The sequence below is a fragment of the Ischnura elegans genome, chromosome 7, assembly GCF_921293095.1.
Source record: "Ischnura elegans chromosome 7, ioIscEleg1.1, whole genome shotgun sequence".
NCBI classification, from domain to species: Eukaryota; Metazoa; Arthropoda; class Insecta; order Odonata; family Coenagrionidae; genus Ischnura; species Ischnura elegans.
In genome coordinates this window covers 47133899-47155303 of record NC_060252.1, presented here as the reverse complement: position 1 = coordinate 47155303, position 21405 = coordinate 47133899, and the positions used below count along the sequence as shown (strand labels likewise).

At 38.2% G+C, this 21405-nt stretch overlaps 1 protein-coding gene across 3 annotated transcripts in view; it reads right to left on the bottom strand.

Annotated features, from left to right (window-relative positions):
• The window catches only part of LOC124162275, a 452031-nt gene that overhangs the window by 109174 nt on the left and 321452 nt on the right, over positions 1 to 21405 (bottom strand). For all 3 annotated transcript variants that reach the window (XM_046538753.1, XM_046538752.1, XM_046538755.1), the window contains one exon: positions 11889 to 11963. The gene's annotated coding sequence lies outside the window, so the exon portion shown is untranslated. The remainder of the gene's footprint in view (positions 1 to 11888; positions 11964 to 21405) is intronic.

The window sequence follows — 21405 nt, the reverse complement described above, 5'->3', positions numbered from 1 at the left end:
ATGTGGCTAGTAAAATTGTTTTTACTGGCCACATGAGTTAATACCCAGGGTTTTCAAAAGTGTATCTTCTTCATTTAACTATTTAAAATCGACTTTTAGCAACCTCAAGCCTGCATTCCGTTTAGAATTCAAATAATCTTTCTCCTTTTTCACTTAGTTTCCCTAATCCGTATTCTCTGGTTATTCTTCCGTCCTGGCCTTCTCTGACGACAGCATTCCAGTTTCCTAAAACAATATGATTCTCTTTCCCTCTTAAGCCTGAATCACACGATCATTTTTTTTCGTCGCGAAAGTGATCACTATCGCGATCACTGCGCAAAATGATCGTCGCCGGCATTTGTTTTTCGCGATCGCGATGAGGATTCCCATCGCTATTTTTCATCACTCGTCCGGTCGCTTTTTCCATCGCTAAAACCGTCACTAAAACCCCATATCAGCCAATCGGAACGCATTCCCCTATGGAGCGATTGCAGCGCAACGTTTGACAATTGTGGGAACGACATAAATAAACAAACACGCTATATAATTTCGTGATGTGGTTCCTATGGCAACGAGCTGTGATATTGGAAATGATGCGAAAAGCGACGGTGGGAGTGACCGTGTGATTCAGAAAAATGATCACAAGAGCGATTGCTTTTCGCGACGGGAAAAGTGATCTCGATAGTGATCACTTTCGCGACGAAAAAAAATGATCGTGTGATTCAGGCTTTACCTGAACACTCCTGCGATATCTACGAACGAATCTCCTAGCTCTTCATCTTCACAGCCCGTCATTGGCATATAAATATGTATTTCTTCAGAATCTATCGGTTTCTCCATGGCTATCCTTTCATTTTACTGCAGAATGCTTTTCACCCGCATTCCGGCTCTCTTCCGCAGGAATGTCCCAACTGGACTATTACCGTCTAGATAGTATGCGAGTGTAACCCTATAACTTCAACTCCAAAAGTCTCCCTCTTCTGACCACTTCATTTCGTGCATTCCTAGCACGTCGAGGTTTAATCTTCACATTTCCACCTTCAAGTTCGCTCGCCTTCCGCAGATCATAAGGGTTCCTACGTACCATGTTCATATCCTCAGAATTTTTCCACCTTCGACCGATGAACCCTCTCGAGTAAAATCCAGCTCGGAGATCCAAATATGGGACGGATTAATGTACTTCGGGATTATTTTACTCGAGAGAATTCTACCATGTATTTAAAATGGATAAAGTATCTTAGACTCCTCGAGATGGCAATGCGGTGGATTCTCCTAGTTTTCCTCATCGGAATACTACAGAAGTTTAAGCACGCTTGCAGCTAAATGAGTGTAACTGTACTTACCAATGTAGTATTCACTTTCACTCATATGAAAAAGAGCTGCTGCATCTCTCCCTCGGGAGATGGGTAACTTAATTGTTGGCGGCCTACCGTAGCCATGTCACGGTATCTTTACATTTCTCAGCATTATTCTTCCCAATTATTATAATTAGAATACATAACACATGTGAAACGATCTAGTTCTCAGGTTGAGTTCATAAAGTGACACCATATTACGGACTGAATCAGAAAGTGCGGACAATAATATTTGCTCTTAAAAGTAGGCTTTTTATTACTCGACTTCTTCTCTTTTGACAGCGAAGTAAACCCAATTCCTATAAATGACAAATGCGATCATAAGAGCAAATTATAACTTTTTTACGCCTCCCTCATTGGAGAAGAAAATTTTCTAAATGAAATTGGAGTTATTAGACATTAATTGCTATTTATTAAGCTGTTCTACCGATTAAGGTAGTTTTCCAAGGAGTACTTCAGAATCATTCGAGGAGCCTCCCTTTCCTTCAAGCACCTCCCTCTTCAATTCACTATAAGACCTACTCCCTTTCATTCTATCTAAAAATCCTATTCTTTTCCTTCCTTTACCTCGTCTACCTAACATTCTACCCTTTAACACCGTTTTCAACATCCTCTATCCGCTAAGTACTCCCTCGATCCATATCATCTGTCTCCACTGACTCTTCTCCAAAAGCTGCCTCTCCTCACCCACCATGTCCAGCACTTCGTCGTTCCTCCTCCTCTCCGTCCACTTCACCTTCTCCATTCTTCGCCACATCCACATCTCGAATGTATCAAGTCTTCCCTCTTCCTCCTTCCTAAATTTCCACGTTCCCGTACCGAAAAGAGCTACACTTCAGATCTAAGTCTTCACTAACCTTCTCTTTAAACTCTTATACTACGATCCTTTAATGTGCTCCATCCTGTTAATGAACACCACCTCTGCTAATGCTCCTTTTCCTGATGTCCTTACTTCTGTATTCGTTTTCCTCTAACTTGCTAGACATTAATTAGGGCAAGAAATTTATTAATTCAAGATTAAATGGACACAGAATCGCGGAAATCTCGCTATTCCAACGCAGGGATGAAAACAATTTTTATTTCTTTCTACATTTTTTTAACTGCGGGAAATGACTCAGTTTATGGGGCAGGATGCCATAAATATTTTAATTCCTCGATGGGAAAAGGGAATAAAGTGACAATTTAAAGTCAACCGCTGGGAATTTCGTCATTCGTCCTCGTGGATGCTCACTTTCAACACTTTATTTGCCGAAATAAATCTCTCGAGTGCTATCTTGCATTCAGAAACCCAAAAGGGAAATGGAAAACAGGCCATAATTCATCGATAAATAGATTTCGATCCACCTTTCCGCTCATTCCAATATTGAACCCAATATCTCATGGAGGGTATGAATTTATGTCCTGACAAATTGCAATAATTGCTGAATGTGACGTTCATTTTAAGCAAGAATATGCCATCAAGAGCAGCAATATCAAATATTTAATACCAAAATAAACAAGTAATGAAAGTGATATGTGGTGATTTTTCCGGGTATTTTTCCGCGTTTATCCATTTTGTAGGACAATATTTCGCCAACGTTCCAGTTGGCTTCCTTAGGTCCACTGAAGTGTTGATGCAGAAAGTTGTTCATCTTATATACACCCCGTTTGCCGGGCTACAATCGGCTACAATCTCGCTAGCGCGTGGAAAAGGGTCTTCAAAGATCCTGACCAATCAGGGCACACCTCCACAAAAAAGGCGGCAAACGGGGTGTATATAAGATGAACAACTTTCTGCATCAACACTTCAGTGGACCTGAGGAAGCCAACTGGAACGTTGGCGAAATATTGTCCTACAAAATGGATGAACGCGGAAGAATACCCGGAAAAATCACCAGATATCATCATAATCTCCGCGGAAGCCTACTTGGAAACTGTAAGTAATGAGAGCTTTGCCATTCATAAAAGACATTATAAAATTCCGTAGATATTAGAAAAAAACGCATCACAGTATGCTTAGGCTGTCTGCAGACCGTCACTGGCATTTTTATTTGAGAAAGCAATTTAACACACAGAAATATTAATTGAAGTACTCTCCATGAGTCCACTGTTCACAAATGACCAAATTTCACTTCCAGGGATGTCAAAATATTCTGCCATTTCTAGCCTAGCCCTAGTAGGAAACATGAAGACGTAAGATAACTGAGTTTACTATTCAAATTATTAAAAAAATGAAAAAAAAACAAGAAAATATGTCCACATAGGAATAGAACTGGATGAAGCAATTTATCTGTTTGGGCATGAAATGGGTGTATTTCCTATTTGAAAAAAGGATAGGTTAAGCACTTTAGTAGGAAAATGAATTGAAGTTGATAGAATTGTATAGGAGAGCAAAGTTGGAGAAAAATGATTTAAAAATTGCTTAACTGTATGGCAGAAGAGTATGCAGTGGGTTAAAAATAAACTACCGCGGCAGAAAATCATGCCTTCAAATTAACTTATAAGGGAAAAAAACAATAGTGATGATAAGGGATGCTTTTTTAAGGTCAAGTTAATAAAATATAATAAAACTGTAATTCTTTATCAAATTTTCGGAATTATAATTGTTCCATACTTGGGGCTGTATGCAAAGAAAAATAAAAAAACAGTAAATCAGAACAATTTGATATTTAAATGACCTTAAATTAACATTAAAATAGTTAACTTCACATAAACTGCGATTCTGGTACCATTATCATGCTATGATAATCATGAACAATGTAAATATTGAATGATCTTGATATACCATTTTTAAAGTATTTATATTTTGAATTGTGCTAGAGTGTGTTTCAGCCAACCGATACATATGTACGTACAAGTGCCGAATCATAGCTTTTAGGATAGATTATTTGGAATTTCGACACACGTGTGACGATTTTTTTTTTTTAATTTGCGACCATACCTCGAGATAAGGATCACATGTTAACGGAGGTAAATATGGTGAACGATTGTTAATATTCAAGTATTCTGCCGATTAAGGGAGATTTGTACGGAGGACTTAAGAAAGATTATGGCAGCCTACTCTACCTTCATGGACTTCCCTCTTCAATCCATAATAAGACCCTTCCAATCTATCTAAATATCCTATCCTCATGGTAATCAATGAGATCACAAATAATACCTCATACTCGCTACTGATAATGCCTTTGCCTCGTCTAGTGCTCTGCGGGTAGAGCCTGTCCCTTTCTCTTACGTCGGAGGTCGCTGTGGTGAGCAATTATTATTATTATTATTGCACATCACTTATCTTGCTTCTAATATTAAATCAATACATATTAAATCTCACGGTCATGAATGTCTACATTCCAACATGATAACTTGTAACTGTAATATTTTAGAACAAGTGAACGAATATAAATATTTGGGTTTGATAGTTGATTGTAATTTCACTTTTAATTCTCATGTATCAAAATTGAACCAAAAGCTCAGATGCATTATGTACAAATTTTATTATCTGAAGGACAGCGTCACGAAAAATGTACTCAAAATGATGTATCACGGTCTTTTTGAGAGCCTTCTCAGATATGGCCTTACTGTGTGGGGATCATGTGGTGTGACTAATATGAAAAGATTGAAGTCCAACCAAAAAAGGATTTTAAAAATGATTCATCAAACAAACTTTGAGGAAGATGGCGGATATTCAGGTGACTCGTATTTTAAAGACATTGGTACATTACCACTTGATAAATTGTATCAGTACATATTAATAATTGATAATTATTTTAATAATAGATACAAAAGGAAAAGAAATAATAATAGCAATATCGATTTAAGGGCTTTAGGAAAGTATGAGATTCCGCGATGTTATACGCATAAGGGTTGTAGGCAATTGAACGTTGTTGTACCTAAACTGTTTAATAATTTGATGAGCGAATATGAGTTAAAAACGTTGAGTGAAGTAAAAAGAAAAATTAAGACATGGATATTGACTGGTTGTTGATAATGGAATGTAAAAGTATTTTATATTATGATATGCTTATTTGCTATTAAGAATGTTTTTTTTTAATGTTTAATTTGTTTGCTAATGAAATTGTTAATTTAGTAATTTTTACAAGACACAAATTGTAATGCTTAAGTTGGCACCTGCTGACAAGCCAATTTCGGCTTAGCGGGACCAGAATGTTTGTTTTCATTTGAAAATTTAAACTGTTGTATAAACATTATTTCTTGTATGTACATACTTATAAAATGAATAAATGAGTAAATTATTTATAAAAAAATTATTATTATTATTGTTATGTTATATTATGTTATATTGGAATAATATTATTATTAAATTATTATACCGATTAAGGTAGGTTTGTATGGAGTACTTAAGAAGTATTACGGCAGCCTCCTCTACCTTCATGGACCTCCCTTTTCAATTCATAATAAGGCCTACTCCCTTTCATTCTATCTAAAAATCTCATTCTCATGGAAAAAATTTGGAGAACACAAATAATACTATATACTCGCTGCTGATTATGCCTTTGCCTCGTCTAGTGTGGCGGGTATAGCCTGTCCCTTTCTCTTACGGAGCGTAGGAAACCTAGGAGAACCATCATTACTCCTTCGCGACGTCTCTCTTCCACATCCTTCCCTTTCCAGCCCCTTTGACACCGAAACCCGCCACCCACCGGAATTAATTACTGCTCTTGTTGATGGGTGGCACTCCAGCGAGAAGAGAGGCGGAGTGGGAAGAGGAAGGCGAAGAGAAAGGAGAATGGAGAGAAATGGAAGCACAGGGCATAAAAGGAGGATTTAAGTGAAAGGGGGGAAAAGACAAAGGGAAGGGATGAGGGAGTTAAAGCGACATCTCTACGTCACTCTCCCAATTACCTCATCCCTGCTACTGCTGCGGTACGCCTTCCATAAAAGTTGGTAATGGCGTAAAGCCATAGAGAATACTCAGAGTGAGTCGGTTAAATTTGGAGTTGCGTGAAATCTCCGTCAACATTTCATGACGTGACGTAATCATAGCATGCATAAACCAAGTGCTCGACGTCACTGCTCGGAAGCCGAAAGCTGAGGACAAACTTTACACCACATACGTACTCTGTCATCAAACATTACATGAATAGTTACACTCCATTACGCACATAATTTAATCCATTAGAACTAGCAAAATTTTGGAAAACCGAGGAAATGAGTACGCCAAAGACTTAAAAATAAAACTTATTCAAATCCTCATACTTCTGTTTCTTTGTGAGTGCTAAATTTTTACTAAAGCCGTTCTATCGGTTTATATAGGTTACGTGGAGGATGTTTATAATCACTTCGACGCGACGGTCCTTGATCTCCAAATTGAACTTCCCTCTTCCATTCACAGTAAGTCCTTTTTCATTTCATTGCATACACAAATCCTATTTTCTCTCCCTTCCGCGCTAATTAATATTCTTCTGACTAACACGGCCTTAAACACCCCCTACTGTTTTGTTAGTACTAGCCCTCTCTGTTTCCGATTATCCTCCATAAAATTTCTCTCATAACAGTTTTTAGCACCTCGTCGCTCCTTTTCCTCTCCATCTTAATCGACCTATCCATTCTCTTCCGTATAGATATAATTCATCCTTTATTCACAATGTCTTCAAATCAAGAAATTAACAAACATGTTAACGTCTTATTTTTCTATTTCAATAAATTATTTGGCCCTGAAATTCACAAATCAATTACCATGCGAGTTACATTAAATAAGTGAACGGCTGGTGTCCTGGCAACCACGTAACCACAAATATTTAGACGACTTGCAGGATGATATGCATCTGCATGCATCTCGAATGCCAGCATGGAAATAAAACTATCAATCGATATAAACAACATATAACGTAACCTCATTATTACAGTCAAATTATGCTATTGAGTCAGGGAACCGAAACGGTAAGGGAGGGGTCTCACGATGAAGTATAAAGAAGAAAAGAAGTATTACTAGAAGAGGAAAAGCATTAAAGGTGTGTAGAAAAGAAAAAGTTACACTGTCACGCGAGGTACGAAGATATCATTACCAATTTAGGCCGTATGCGAATAAATCAATATTCACTCAAAATCTCTTCTACTCTTTTTCTGAAAGCCCGCTTTCAATAACTTTTGGAGATTTCGTATTCCCGGCGTATTCCGTTGATCGTACATATTTCATCAATTCTATAATGATCGTTGTCTCCTTGACCTAGCTTTCAGTGTATAAGTCTGCCACTAGCTTCCGCGAGTTCCCCTACTTTTCCCTCTCATCACCCCGCCCTCGGATTCTTCCCTCCTAGGGTCTCTTTATTTGCCCTTTCAGGCCACCTCTCAACAAAGATCTCTCGCCTTACATCTTCCCTTCCCGACCCTTTAGCAGACCTCGGCGAGTCGCCAGAGGATATATCCGAGGAGAAGGAAGTGGGCTCCCCGCAAGAGAGCCGGGGAAAGCCGACAGGAAAATGAGACGCTCACGGGAAGACAAAGCCCTGGGAATCACGTTCGCGCGACGACACCCCCAAACGGAAGAGATGGGAAGAAAAACAAAAGAAAAACGAGTGCATGAGGAGGAGATGGAGGCATAAGTTACAATTCTGTCCGCGTCCAGCTCGCGGCACCACGTGCTCTCTCGGTCCGTGATGCAGCTCGCCTTTAAATAAGTGTCACTGATTCGCAAGGTCAAGGACAGTGAGTGGAATAAAACGGAAGGAGGAAAAAATAACGTCATGAAAGGATTATTCCGGCGTTTTTTAAGGGGGATGTGCTGTTTGCGAATTTTAAACGAAAAACCTCAGAGGTTTGTTTTTAAGGTTTCCGTAGGAAATGACATAGCCAAGAATCTATATGCTACAAAACCATTCATTCCAACCAAATTCAAAGCAACATTCCGACCACTGACTAATGGACTGTCTCATTCATATATATGTTTGGAGTGGACGAGACGAAGTCATAGAATTGACCCCCTCTAATATTGTCCGAAACCAATGGAAAATTTTTCGAAATACTACATTTTCGTACATACGTAATATATAGCATAAATAGTACAGGTGCATATGGGGAACAAAAAACCGATTTTTTTCATGTAATTTTTCGAATCTATGCCATGCGATATGTCGGGAAACTAATTTTCAGACCGATCGGAACTCTTTTAATTTTGAGAAAATCCTGCAATTTCAGTTTCGTGAATTATTATCGCAACAACGGAGGAAGAAACGATATTGCGACATAGGATTACAACAGAGAAGGATAAAGTATATGTCATGTGGTTCAACAAAAATTGTAATAGTGACCAGAAAAGCCAGAAGATGGGGCAGAGCGAGAGAAAGCGAGTTTTAGAATAGGTAGCCCCCTCAATAAGCCAAATGAGGTACCGTCACTTACCACGCATTCACTTGGATTAATGTACTGTACTATTGTCACTGACGATAAATGATCCGAATATAACGGGATATAAGGACTGTGAACCGTAATTTACATTGATGTAATGCATAAAATTCATAACTTGTCAACGTAATCCTCGCGATAGCTAACAGTCCACTGCAATTTAATAAGAAAAAAAGGATCGGTCTGCACCTATCGCCCCTCTACTGACACATTTAAAAAGCTTTTAAAATGCGCTCGGAGAGACAGCATGAGTGGTAGCAGCACTTCTGCACGAACTGGAGTCTCATCTATGCAGTCGCATGAGAAATAGTAGTCAGCGGTTTTCAGAAGCATTCGCCGAGTTGAATGAAATTACAAACTTTATCTATTAATAACAATACGTCGAAGGCTTAAAAATAGTGAAGATATTAATCTCTATAGTCACAGGCTCAACTTTGTGGAAATTCATTTCAATAAATAAAAACGAACAAACTTTGTATTAATCCACCAATTTATTTTCGTGGTACTAGTTTCGACGCAGCGGCGTCATCCTCAGGTACAAAGGTTACAAGCAATAAAATATCCTTATATATCTGGCGCATTCTGGAGTAACTCCTAAAGGCCAAACTCTACCGAACAGTGACTATCAAATCAAGGGTGGAGTCTTTGAATATCTACTTCAACAACAGATGCCTTGCCTAAGGAGTTATTCCAGAACACGCCAAATATATAAGGATATTTAATTGCTTGTAACCTTTATCTACCGATTCGATCGATGGATTTTTCTTCCTCATAGGAAAATCCTCTAGGGTTGGTAGAAAATTAATTGCATATGCTTGGTTTCGCTAATAGTATGGCCCCCTTCGCTTCTATAGCGTTGGGGTGTTTTTCCCTCGTCCCCTCCCTTCCGCTCCTATCCTTTCCCAGAGGTGTCGGCGGGCTCCCATCGCGGCGGCGCCTCTTTCCTTTTCCCTTCCTCTCCTCCCCCTCCCCGGGTGATCGGGCGTATAAGCCACGGGCTTGGTCCCGGCCCCGGTGCGTTGTATCCTTAAGAGGTTGTTGTATCCTTATCCACCTAGAACCCTCATAGTCTCTGCTTGTAACCTTTGTACCTGAGGATGACGCCGCTGCGTCGAAACAAGTCGTACCACGAAAATAAATTGGTGGATTAATACAAAGTTTGTTGGTTTTTATTTATTTAGTGAAGATATTGATGATCGTTTAACATGCAGGAGACTCAGGTTCTGATTCCAGGGCTTAAGGAAAAGGTTTCTGCGTTAGAAGGGAGGGGGGAGTTACGCCCGTCAAATAAGAGCAGCAAGGTACGCTAGTAGGAATAACAAGGTGTCCTAAAAAGTTTGGAGCAAATAGAGGTCTAATTAATATTCTCAGAGACAGACGGAGCAAATTGATAGGCCACATCATGAGATAGTGATGCTGTAGTGGAGGCAATCATTTAGAAGAAGAAAGCAAGTGAAGGTTTCGCACGTTATACTAATATCCTGAGATGTTTGTGGTAAATAAGATTTAAAAAAAACGTTTGGTCCAGGGATGGCAATAGAAACAAAACAAAAGTTAAAAGCAGTAAAATTTCTAAAGTTTCGTTCCAGGAATCGAAATGTAGAAACGAAATGGATTTAAAACATGGGGAGCTAAACTCAGGGTGGAAACGAAATCGGAGCCAAAATTATTTAGGGTCAAAACTAAAGTAAAACTCTAGGACGAAACGAAACGCAGACAATGTTTCGCACCGGAGGGACCACGTGCTTCACCTTTGAACAGTTAAGTGTCGACCCACACACCGAGTACGAAGTATGGTTGCATGAAGTAGAGGTTCGGTCTACCGCCATTAGATGCGAGGCACACTCATATTTTAACCACTAACAGGAGAACGGTGATCGCAAACTGGCCATTCGACTTTTAAACTCAATATTTTAACCTCTCTACACGTAAGTCAAATGTAATGGGTCGAAATTATTTCCTCTTATCCCCCCGTCAACTCAACTTTTGGGATCGAAACTTAACTATGAGCAGCTGAGTTTCGATTAATTTAGTTTCATTCCCGGGAGTATAGTTAAAAGAGTTAAACGAAACATTTTCGTTTAACTTGCCATCCCTGGTTTAGTCAAATAGAAAATATCTGCTAATGGAATAGTTAAATCAAGGGATGCGTCAAATTAACCCTAAGACTGCTGGCCAATCATAATGACCGATCAGGATGGTTCCACCTCAATAAGTTGACTGGTTTGTTTTTCTTCTATGTGCTTTCATTCAGATTTGAGATAAAATAAGAACAGCGCTCCGCAAGATAGTGAAGCGTTTGGAACACTATATTTCCAAGATGGAGTACAACTTAATTCTTTTAAATAAATGTAGCATTGGAGATAAACTACAGTTTAGGTGGAAATATATCTTTTTTAGTATTCGGTCTCCGTTTAAAGCCGCGTACACTACAACTCAACTATGCGTAGCTTGAAATACAATGAACCACATTAATTCATAGCAAATATAATCAATCATAGCATGAACCCCGTATCAATTGGGATTTAAATAGATTCCTCTAAGGCCATTCGATAAAAAAATACTAACTTCCTTGATACTGCTTACTTTTATGCGAAATTTGAGCATTTGTAATGTAATTAAGGTCCTTATTCAATTGATGCCATTTTAACTAGCTGTAACCGACAGACGCTATTTTAGAGCTTTCAACTTCATAGTATCTCAGAGTTAAGCTATTCTTATTTATATGTGAGCAGGGCTTAAGGTTCACAAAACAAGTTAATAAGGTTGGAATACAAGATGGCGCAATCAGATGAATTTATCATCTTTTAGCCTTGGACAGGATTTAATTTCGCAAAGCATATTAAAGGCAAAATTCTCTCGCTCTGCAGACAGCCGGGTGTGTATTCATCATTTCTCCATGACGTCTTCACAGCTCTAATTAGCAGCTCCTTAACAACGCGATTCTTGGGGGTGGAATCAGAAGAATGGGAAACGGTAATTAAAACATTTCTGCAATCAGCGAAGTCCTCGATTCAAAAGGAGACACATCGCAAGGTTCTGGAAAATTCTAATTAAAGACACGCCCTAGAAGGCCGAGAAATAACTCGGACACTCAATGGTATTCACCCATAACTTCCTCCGCTCTTGACGTACAGCAAATATCGTAGGAAACGAGGACGTCAAAATCATTAAGGAAACTGCAGGGGAAAAAAAGTAAGCAAACAAACTTTGACTTACTGTGCCATCCTCTTCTCTCCCCGGATAACAAGCATCCGTTCTCACTCCAAGTCAGATACCTCGCGGACATAATTTCTGCGAAAAAGAGAGAAAAAGCAACAATTGTTAACATGGAACTCAAGAGATGTCACTCCATATTTGTCATCTCAATCTAAACAAGTTAATGCTACAATAACGTAATTTAATTTAATTTGATCTATTGGGAAATGTATTTCCTTGCCCGGAATTATTTAATGACCAAGTTTAATGCACTAAACTTTAAATAGTTTTTCAAAGATTTAGATAAGGGAGAACAAAAGTTGACACTCACAAGGGGAATTGCGAAATGTTAGTAAATATTTCCAATCATTTCAGAAATGCATACAAAACAGCTGCATACATTGTCTGCTCTTCCAGGAAAGCTCGCAGGATATGTAAATTATCTTTCGAGCTCTTGCGTTAGACCCGAGCTGTTGCAATTTGAAAATTGATATCAGTAAACCCGTACAGCACGTTTATTTAATCTCACGAGGAATGGTCGTGGGACCTTGAATACAGCCGGGTATGGCATGAAGTGGCTCTTGCGCATCGAAGGAGCGGCTTAAACTTAGTTCAATCTAACGGCCTTAGCGACAGGGAATGACAGAGTTGAGGGTGGTTCTCCTAGTTTTAAATGAAAACTTAATTTTGGGCAATACAAATTCTAATAAACCGATTCAAAAGTAAGAGATATCTAACATAAACACAGCGTTGTCGCTTAAAATTGTCAATGGTACTTTCCATTTGCGTGACTCATTCGGAAATTTCCAATCAAAGTCACTAATAACTTAGAAAAATGAATCGTGTGATCTCTGTCGAGCACTCGTGGATTCAGACTCGAGTTATTGCAATTTTAATACTGGTATCAGTAAACCCGCACAGCATATTTAAAATCAGGCGGAATGGTCGTGGGGTCGCTTTAACTTTCATGTTTAACCCTTATCCACCGTCGAATCAATACCCAAAGATATTTTCTAATTCCTCGCTTACGAGAACGAAAAAATGCTATTTGCAATAAAAACACCTACTTTTGCATGTACATACATTGATTCTTTCCATAATTATAGCTACACACATAGATTATCGTAATAACACAAGTCAACCTATCATTAACACTAGTCAATTTAGTGTCGAAGAATGGAAAGTACCCAACATACGAATTAAAATAAATTTTGATAAAACTTGCTCGGTACCTCCCATAGTATTACAATGCAAAATCACTTGTCATATTTAAGATCACACGAGATTCCTTCAACTTTCAAGTTCTAAGACATTATCTTGTTCCCAGCTTACGTGAACGAACAAATGATGTATGCAATTTAAAATGGCTACTTTTGCACGATGATTGATGTTTCCTATAAATGCTAGATTGCCGTGCATTCAACAATACAGATACGCCTGCATGCAATAATTGTGGAATAAAAAATATAATTGCTTTCTGAAAAGCAGTAAACGTCCAGAAGTAACTTTGGGATAGTGTAAAACAGACACTAAAAAAATCACTAATTAGTCTATAACAAGAAGGACTAGTAAAAATGAACGAAATATGAAATAGTTCCCTAAATTATGAGACTTATAAGTTATATTTTGAACTTCATATGAGCCACAGCATAATTCAAATTAATTTTTTCTAAAAAAAACTGAGATGTGATTGGTAGTAAAGAATAGAAAAATATATTATTCAGCAGTTTTAATTTTCATGAATTTTAAAGTTATCTGGAAACATACACCATAGTAATGCTAGTGAGGGTAAAACTAGACACTTTTTGTCTACACGATCAAATTGTTAAAGACAAAATATGATTAAGTTCAAATGGATGAAGTTGACATTGCGATTATTTTCTAAGTCAAAGACCTTAAAATATGATCTGCTGTTACTTTACAATAATTCCAAGTGAAGGTAAATAGGAAATCTACCTCTTATGATGGTAAAAATGGAAATATACCAAATCTATAGCATAAAATAACGCCTTGGTGCTCTTTTGTAGGTACCAACAGCGTATTTAGTAGAAAAGATTATCTTCACAAGCTTGGGGGAAAAATAAGGTTCTTCATTTTTGTTTTTGATTATGAAAAACAATTTGTCTAAACTGAAAAAAATATGACTAATCTACACCTTCCCCAACGCTTATACATAGCCATAAGGAATTTTACCTTACTTCAAGTGAAAAAATATCCTTTGACATGGGGAATATGCCACAGGATAAAACAAAACATAATAATTGAATCCGCATTAGCAGATACCATGAAACTGTGTATGGCCTCATTATAACAGGGCTACGAATGGTATCTATCCTGCGAAATTTACCTCCTCTTATCGACTATAAGTGATAAATGGAATATGTTGGCAGTTGTGGGACAGACATTTAAAATGCCAGAAAAAGTCCACGTATTCATGCGCTACAGCTAAGAGATTCAACAGATAATAGAAAAAATTCAGTAGTTCTGCAGACCTGTTTTGATCCGTAAGATTCATTGGAAATATTCGACAGCGAAAATTCTTAACAGAATTTCCGTCTCGCGCTTAATGATGTGCGTATAAAAAATTAAATTTCGTCATTGCAGTCAGTTTAACAAGAGAGTGTTTTGCTCAGTAGCGGTGAATATAATTAAGCTTTTCCAACTCTGCTATATCATTGCGAACAATAAAGAGTGAGAAAAAGACAAAGTTTTACTTTTTCATCGTCCATATTCCACGTTTCCACACAATAGCGCCTTTTTCAATGTGCCCCGAGAGTTTATTTATTTGACATGGCATATTGAAAACGATAGTAGCACAAAATATATATAAATATATATAACGGGGTGAGAATTCTGTCGCCATAATGGGATATATTGTATACTTCTCACTTTCTAGGTCGATGATTTATATTATTTTTCCGGGAAAGGATATTTTAAGAGGACTCATTACTCCCACTGGAACGGTCATATATTTTCCTTTTTGTGACATGCTCTTCATTTAAAACTTAATTTCCTATCTTGAAAATTTCTTGGAATATATAATAGACCCGCGGCAATATATTTTATTTTTGTCAAATAGCGAAATTTTTCTTTCGATAAAATACAGTGCAAGTAATGAATAGTCAGTAGAATATCGCACGCAAAAGAAGAAGGACCTTCTAACGGCTAAGAATACTAATATGGAAGTTGGGAAAAAATTCATCAGATGCTACATATGGAGTACGATTCTCCATGGAAGAGATGCTTGGACGTTGACAGCATCAGAAATTGTCAAGGGTGGAAGAAATTGAAATGTGGCGCAACCGAAGAATGGTGAAGATGAACTGGATAGTCCGAGTAAGTGTTAGGAAGCAGGTGCGTAGCTAGGAATTAAGGCTAGGGGGGGTTTCAGGCCCAAAACACTGGAGTGTCTGAGGGTGTGGAATACCCGCCAGGGTAAGCGGGAGGTGCGGGGGCCCTCCCTACGAAAAAATTTTCAGATAAATGGTTCAAAATGGTGAGTTTTACGGTCTGATACGATTACGATTTTATTGATATTTACACTATTTTATAAATAATACTAATCCAATTAGGTGAAATGGATTAAACTTAAAAAATTCTCTGAGCTCTGGGGGGGGGGGTTATCACCCCAAAACCCCCCCTCGCTGCGCCACAGTTAGGAAGTACTAAGAAGAGTGGGGGAAAAGAGAAGTCCTCTAAAAGCCTTAAGAATAAGACCGTGCAACTCAGTTGTCCACATTATGAGGCATGATGGCCTGATGAAAGTAGTCGCAGAAGGACAAGTGTAAGGTTAGAAGGAAGGGCAAGGAATATCCGAATAAGTTACATCGGTCTGATTAGTACTGAATATTGGATTGAGCGCTTAGGCTTCCACTTTTATCAATGTTGGCGGTTACTTTCCAGAAATGCTGCGTAGGTAACGTTATCTGCTAGACGTTTCACTCCTCCTACTGGGAGCGTTTTCAAGAGAATGGGAGGGAAACAGTTTTCGTCGCGATCTTATGTAAGTTTCGTTAACCTATTGTTGACCCGATTTGAATTTTCACGGAAGGCGATAGTCGTTGGTCAGTAGATTGGGCCAGGAACCCTCTCCATGTGCGGCTGAGGTTATATCCATCCTCCCTATTGAAGTTGTTTGGACTTTTCGCTATCTCGACAGATTCACGTATAAGACGCGAATGATATTCTTCCGTCTTCGCCGTGTAGCGTTAAACATTATTTTATGCCCAAGGCTGTAGGCGTGTTCAGCGGCCGCTGATGCGTCCCACTGGTGTAGTTTCAACGCTCTTTCATGCTCGTTAAGTCTTTGGGAGATAGAACGCTTGCTCTGTCCCACGTAGCTTCTGCCGGCAGCAGGGAACCTCATACACTCCCATGGATTGAAGGGGACGATGGCTATCCTTCGGTGAAGGTAGGATATTTTTAATTTTCTTCACCGTGCAGAAGCGAGTCTTGATGTTACCTTTTTGAAGGATTCTAGCGAATCTATTGGTGACCCCGGAGATGACATGGAAGTTTAGCGTATGCTAATGGCTAACCTATATAAGGTCGGGACGAGAAAACTTTCCCTCCCAATCTCTTGAAAACTCTCCCAGTAGGAAGAATGAAACGTCGAGCAGATGATGTTGCCTACGCAGCATTTTACGGAAGCAACCACCAGCATTGATAAAAGAAGCCGTGAAAATCTTCATACAAAAAAAGCTTCCCCTTTTCCTTCGCGCCCTACGCGGCCGCATACTTTGCTTGCCGCTTAAACCGGCAGTGGGAGCAAGGTATGATAACTTAAACGACGAATGAAGAGTGTTGCAACGTATTTCAATATTTAACTATCATAGATAGCTGTGGCTTCATAAAGGGATCCCTTCCATACTCACACAACCACCATCGCACGGTAAAAATTCTGAACTAAAAAAGGAATGGTGGGTATTATCAGAGGGTGTAAGAGGTATTCCTTTCCAATGGTCGGAGAAAGGAGAGGGTGATTACATTGAAGGGGAACTTCTCGGGTGTTTAAAAATAAGGATCACGAAGAGTGGAAGCAAAGACACTGGATGATATCCTTAACGGTTTTGGGGACGGTGGGAGGCCAGGGCTCCACCCACTAGGGGTCAAAAGAGGGGGCGGCACCATGAAAGATTTTACCGAAGGAGGGATCTGGGTGATGAGTTTCTTTTGTTCTCCAAAGGGTCAAGGGTTCACGGGGAGCGAAGCCAGCATTCTCGTTAAATATTATCCCCGGGCCGTATTGAAGGAAGAGTTTCGGCAAAATATATATTTATATATACATATCTATGTACGTATGTATATAAAGGCCGGATTTCTCTCTCAAGATGTAGTATCGAAATGTTGATTGAATGCCTCGAAGAGTGAAAGGCACTCTACAAATCTTGGGTTCAGAGCAAAGAAAAGGCTTTAAGTCGGGTGGGTGAGAATTTCGTGTGCCATTGCCTTGACTCTCTGGTTCAGATGAAAAAATAGAATGATATTTTCGCGCGATATCTGCTCTCAAGTTAATGAACCGCACGCGTCAAAGAACAAAAGGTGCTGAATAATTTTTTTGTTAACAGACGCAATTATTTTACTGTATGGTTTTCCTAGAGACGAGTATACAAAATTGATAAGCTAAGACCATTGAAATTTTAAAGTAGGTCATTTGCGTCCTATTAAAATATTTGTAGTTGACATAAGGAAATTCTAGTGAGCATGTTCTGATTTGAGGTACTTCATATATTCTCCGATTCATACAAACCTATTAATGGCTTGAAAGCTTTCCTGTATCCTATTATGAATTAATTTTAACGAAAATTACTCCAAAAGAACCTCCTATATACGCAAAAGTTTGAGTTAACGCCTGTATTTTTGAATTCCCAACTATATTCGTGAACTTGTAATTTGCTGTGCTCTTTAATTAAAAGCACACAAAATCAAAGAGGAATGTGGGAATTGAGAAAAAATATTGCAAATTAAAAGACATAAAATACGCTCGTTAATTTCTGAAAGGACGAACTTTGATGGAAGACTGGATTCATGTGATTGTATTCCAATTTGAATTAAAAGTAGCCAAAACGTGGAAGGATGATGAGAAAAACTGAAGGCTATTGAGATATGGAAAAATAGGCCAGATAGGATGCAGAAAGACCAAGTACGGCCGAGGAGAGGGAACTTCTAGGCAATATACGAAGAACACAGAAGCTTTGGGAGGAGGTACTGAGCGGGGAGGGGATGCTAAAATCAGTGATGGAAGGAAAAATATTGGGAAGAGAAGGAAAGGAGTAGTATTTATTGATAAAATATACGGTAGTAATAATATAACTTCATTCCATTCATACAAAATTACATTATACCGCTTTACAAAAGCAGTGGAATGTATAGGTATCCCATATGAGACTGGTTTGGGGCTACCATCATACATCGTTCCAACAGAATTGGTGCTATCAGTATGTGATACAAATTTTCTTTAATTCGATTCAGTGATTAAATTTATTATCTTATCGCTTGTGCATTCAGTATTAAGAATCCCGTTCTATATCCAGTTTTAAGAATCCTTGTAAACTAAAGAGAGAGGTGTAATCTGGATTGGCACAGGTAACTTGCAAAATACTCCACGGAAACCTACCTTAACTGTAAGAATATTCTAGTAAATAAATAAAAAAATGGCATTTCCGTATTCATGCCTTTTTTGGGACCTCTTGAAAGTTGTATTTTCCAAGGAAGGATCTCCTGGAGAAACAAGACTACGGAATGGGGGTATGAGAGAAGTTGAAGAGGTATTCACGGGACATGCTGGTGGAGGGATCCGAGGGAGAGGGACGGTGGAGTGAGGATGAAGGAATGTCTTATTTGAGCGAAGCAAGGAATGAAGAATATGCGGAGGGGCCGTCGAGTGATGGGACTGCTTATTAGGAGGCATCGCAGGAAGCTGTTGTTCCTAAAGGATCCGAGACGCGTATACCTAGGATATATATGTACATGCATAGACATTCGGGTGGAAAAATAATTCTCTAAGGTGGAAAATGTAGACCCTAGACAAAATTGGCTTTTATTTTCTTCAGCCTCACGTATGCAATATAAATTCCCCAGCCTTATATTCGCGAAGCGCGAGGGTATACCATCTGAATTCAAAATGTCATGGTTGAATTTATCTTTAAGTACGTGTGAAATATACATCAAATACAGCCTTTTTATATAATTTAGTGCATTTTGTCCGTGGCACAAAAAATAAAACATTTTTGGACTTCAATTGAGAGGCGAAGTAAAGAATGATATCCATTCCGTATAACTATAAAATTCATATTCGCTAACCTTTTAGCGAGGGAATTACGAGAAAATATATGTAGTAATGATACCAAATAATTTTAGGGCAATATACTCATTCACCAATTATAACTTACTGTCTAAAGTGACAGAATTTGAAAAAATGAAGAGACTCGTGTATCTACATTTTCCGATCTGAATACTTCTCTAGCTATTTCCCACAAAAATAGAGAGCCTTAATGAGGTAATGACGTCAGAAACTCATGCCGGACAGGTTACCTCTTCTCAGCCCTTCCTCAGCGAAGTGCAAGGGCTGGTGTGAAGTTCTATATTGTTTAAATTCTTTTGAACGACTCCTTTCTTCAATTAAAGGTTTTCTCTCAACTCTCAACATAAAGTCTCTTTCTAATTAGTGATGTAAAATATCGTTCAAAATCGACTTTTCGAATAATCGATTTTAAATCGAAAGTAAAAGCATGGCCACTCGAGATCAAAATTTGAACCACAAGATCGAACAATCGAAAAAATCGACGTTTCTTTTCTGAAAAAATCACTTGGTACACAAAATGCTGAGTTTTCATTCGAAACACCCTCAAAGTACGCTTTTCGGTGATATAAAGAATCCTAAAAATCTATTGAGAATATATGACTGAATAGTCAGCAGTAAAAGTTTACAGATTTATGCATATTGAAGTTTTGGCATCACCGCTTGGAACCATTCAGCTCAGCTAAAACTTTTAAGAAGGATAAACTATTTAAAGTGCTTTTCTGATGATCGAGGGCATACCTTTCCAACTTTCCCGGCATTAGAGATAATTTTTTCACACGGGACGTATGACGTTGCCATCAGCCGATATTGTCGCTGCTTAGATCAAGCGAAATGGGCAAAATGCAAGTTAGAAAACCGAATTTGGATCGAAATTCGAAGATTACGGCTCGATCTCAATTTCCCCAATTTTTTACTATTGAACCTCGATTTTCGATTTAAATCTAAATCGATTTTATCATCACTATTCGTAATAACATCACCATGTCATGAAAAGTAGATGGAAACTTGTCTAATTATAAACTTACGAGAAAATGGCTGAAAGGATAATATATTTTTGACCCGTGACTTATATTCTCCATTCTACTCGCCGAATCCTTGTAATATATTGCTATATTCGGCATGAGTTAAAGATCTCATTGCTGTGGGATACCAAGTGTGGTTAGGGTGTTTAACATGTAAACGGCTGGCACAGCATAAAAGGTTCTTCTTGAACGAATTAGCAAACCGATGCACTTATGTCATCACAAACTCGTGAAAAGTGGGCAGAAAATTTCGCAATTTATTTCATTTTACTTACGAGATTGTGGATGTGACGTCGATTCATTGCCAAGTTTCAAAGTTAAAGGTACCCTGCGCTAATAATATCAATATAACTTGGAAGTATCAGGTAATTTTCGCATAAGCTGTAGGACTGCCTGGTTTAAAGACAATATAAAATAGATTCAGATTACCTTTCGTTCTGAACTTCTCCACAGTTCTTTTTCCAGAATTTTTAATTAACAGTTTACGAGTTCGAGAATTTTTATGATGAAATCGTAAATGGATTCTCATAGAAATTTGAGTAAAAATGGTGAGAGTTTTGGTGGCTCCTTGGTGTTGATGTACAAAAATATGGAAAGGTGAGGATAATAAACTAGACCCGTACCATTTTTTACAACAGGTATAAAATAATAACTAATTTTAATATTAAGGCGTGAGTCTTCAAACTTCTGTACTTTTTCCTACAATTTTACCGGCGAATTCTGCATCATTATTGCATTAAGTCATTTTCAAAATTCGTCTCCGAGTAAGCTAATATTTGTGATATCTTCCAGTCCAATTTTTTAAATAAACTATCGAATATTTTTTCCAGAGATCAAAATCATTGTTCACTTCAATACTATAACAAATCAAAATTGCTTGTCTTTTCCTCGCCATGGTGGTTTTTATCGGTTTATGTCATGTTCTCAACGGTTTCGGAACACCAAATGGAACAAACACACTAATCTCGGGGCCATGGTGGACAGTTGCGTGAATCAAGCAGGAAAATAAAATTTTAGCGTTGATTGTACTCTGTACTAATGATGTACGTGTTGTTCCTGCAATTTCCAATAATGGAAGTAATTCGTGAACAATAGAATCATTTACAATTGAATGGCTGCACTCTATAGGCTTTATGAACTCTTGTCATCAGTTTATATATCCCCGGTGACAATGTGATTAATTGAACTGCTGTTAGCATAGTACAAATGAGTT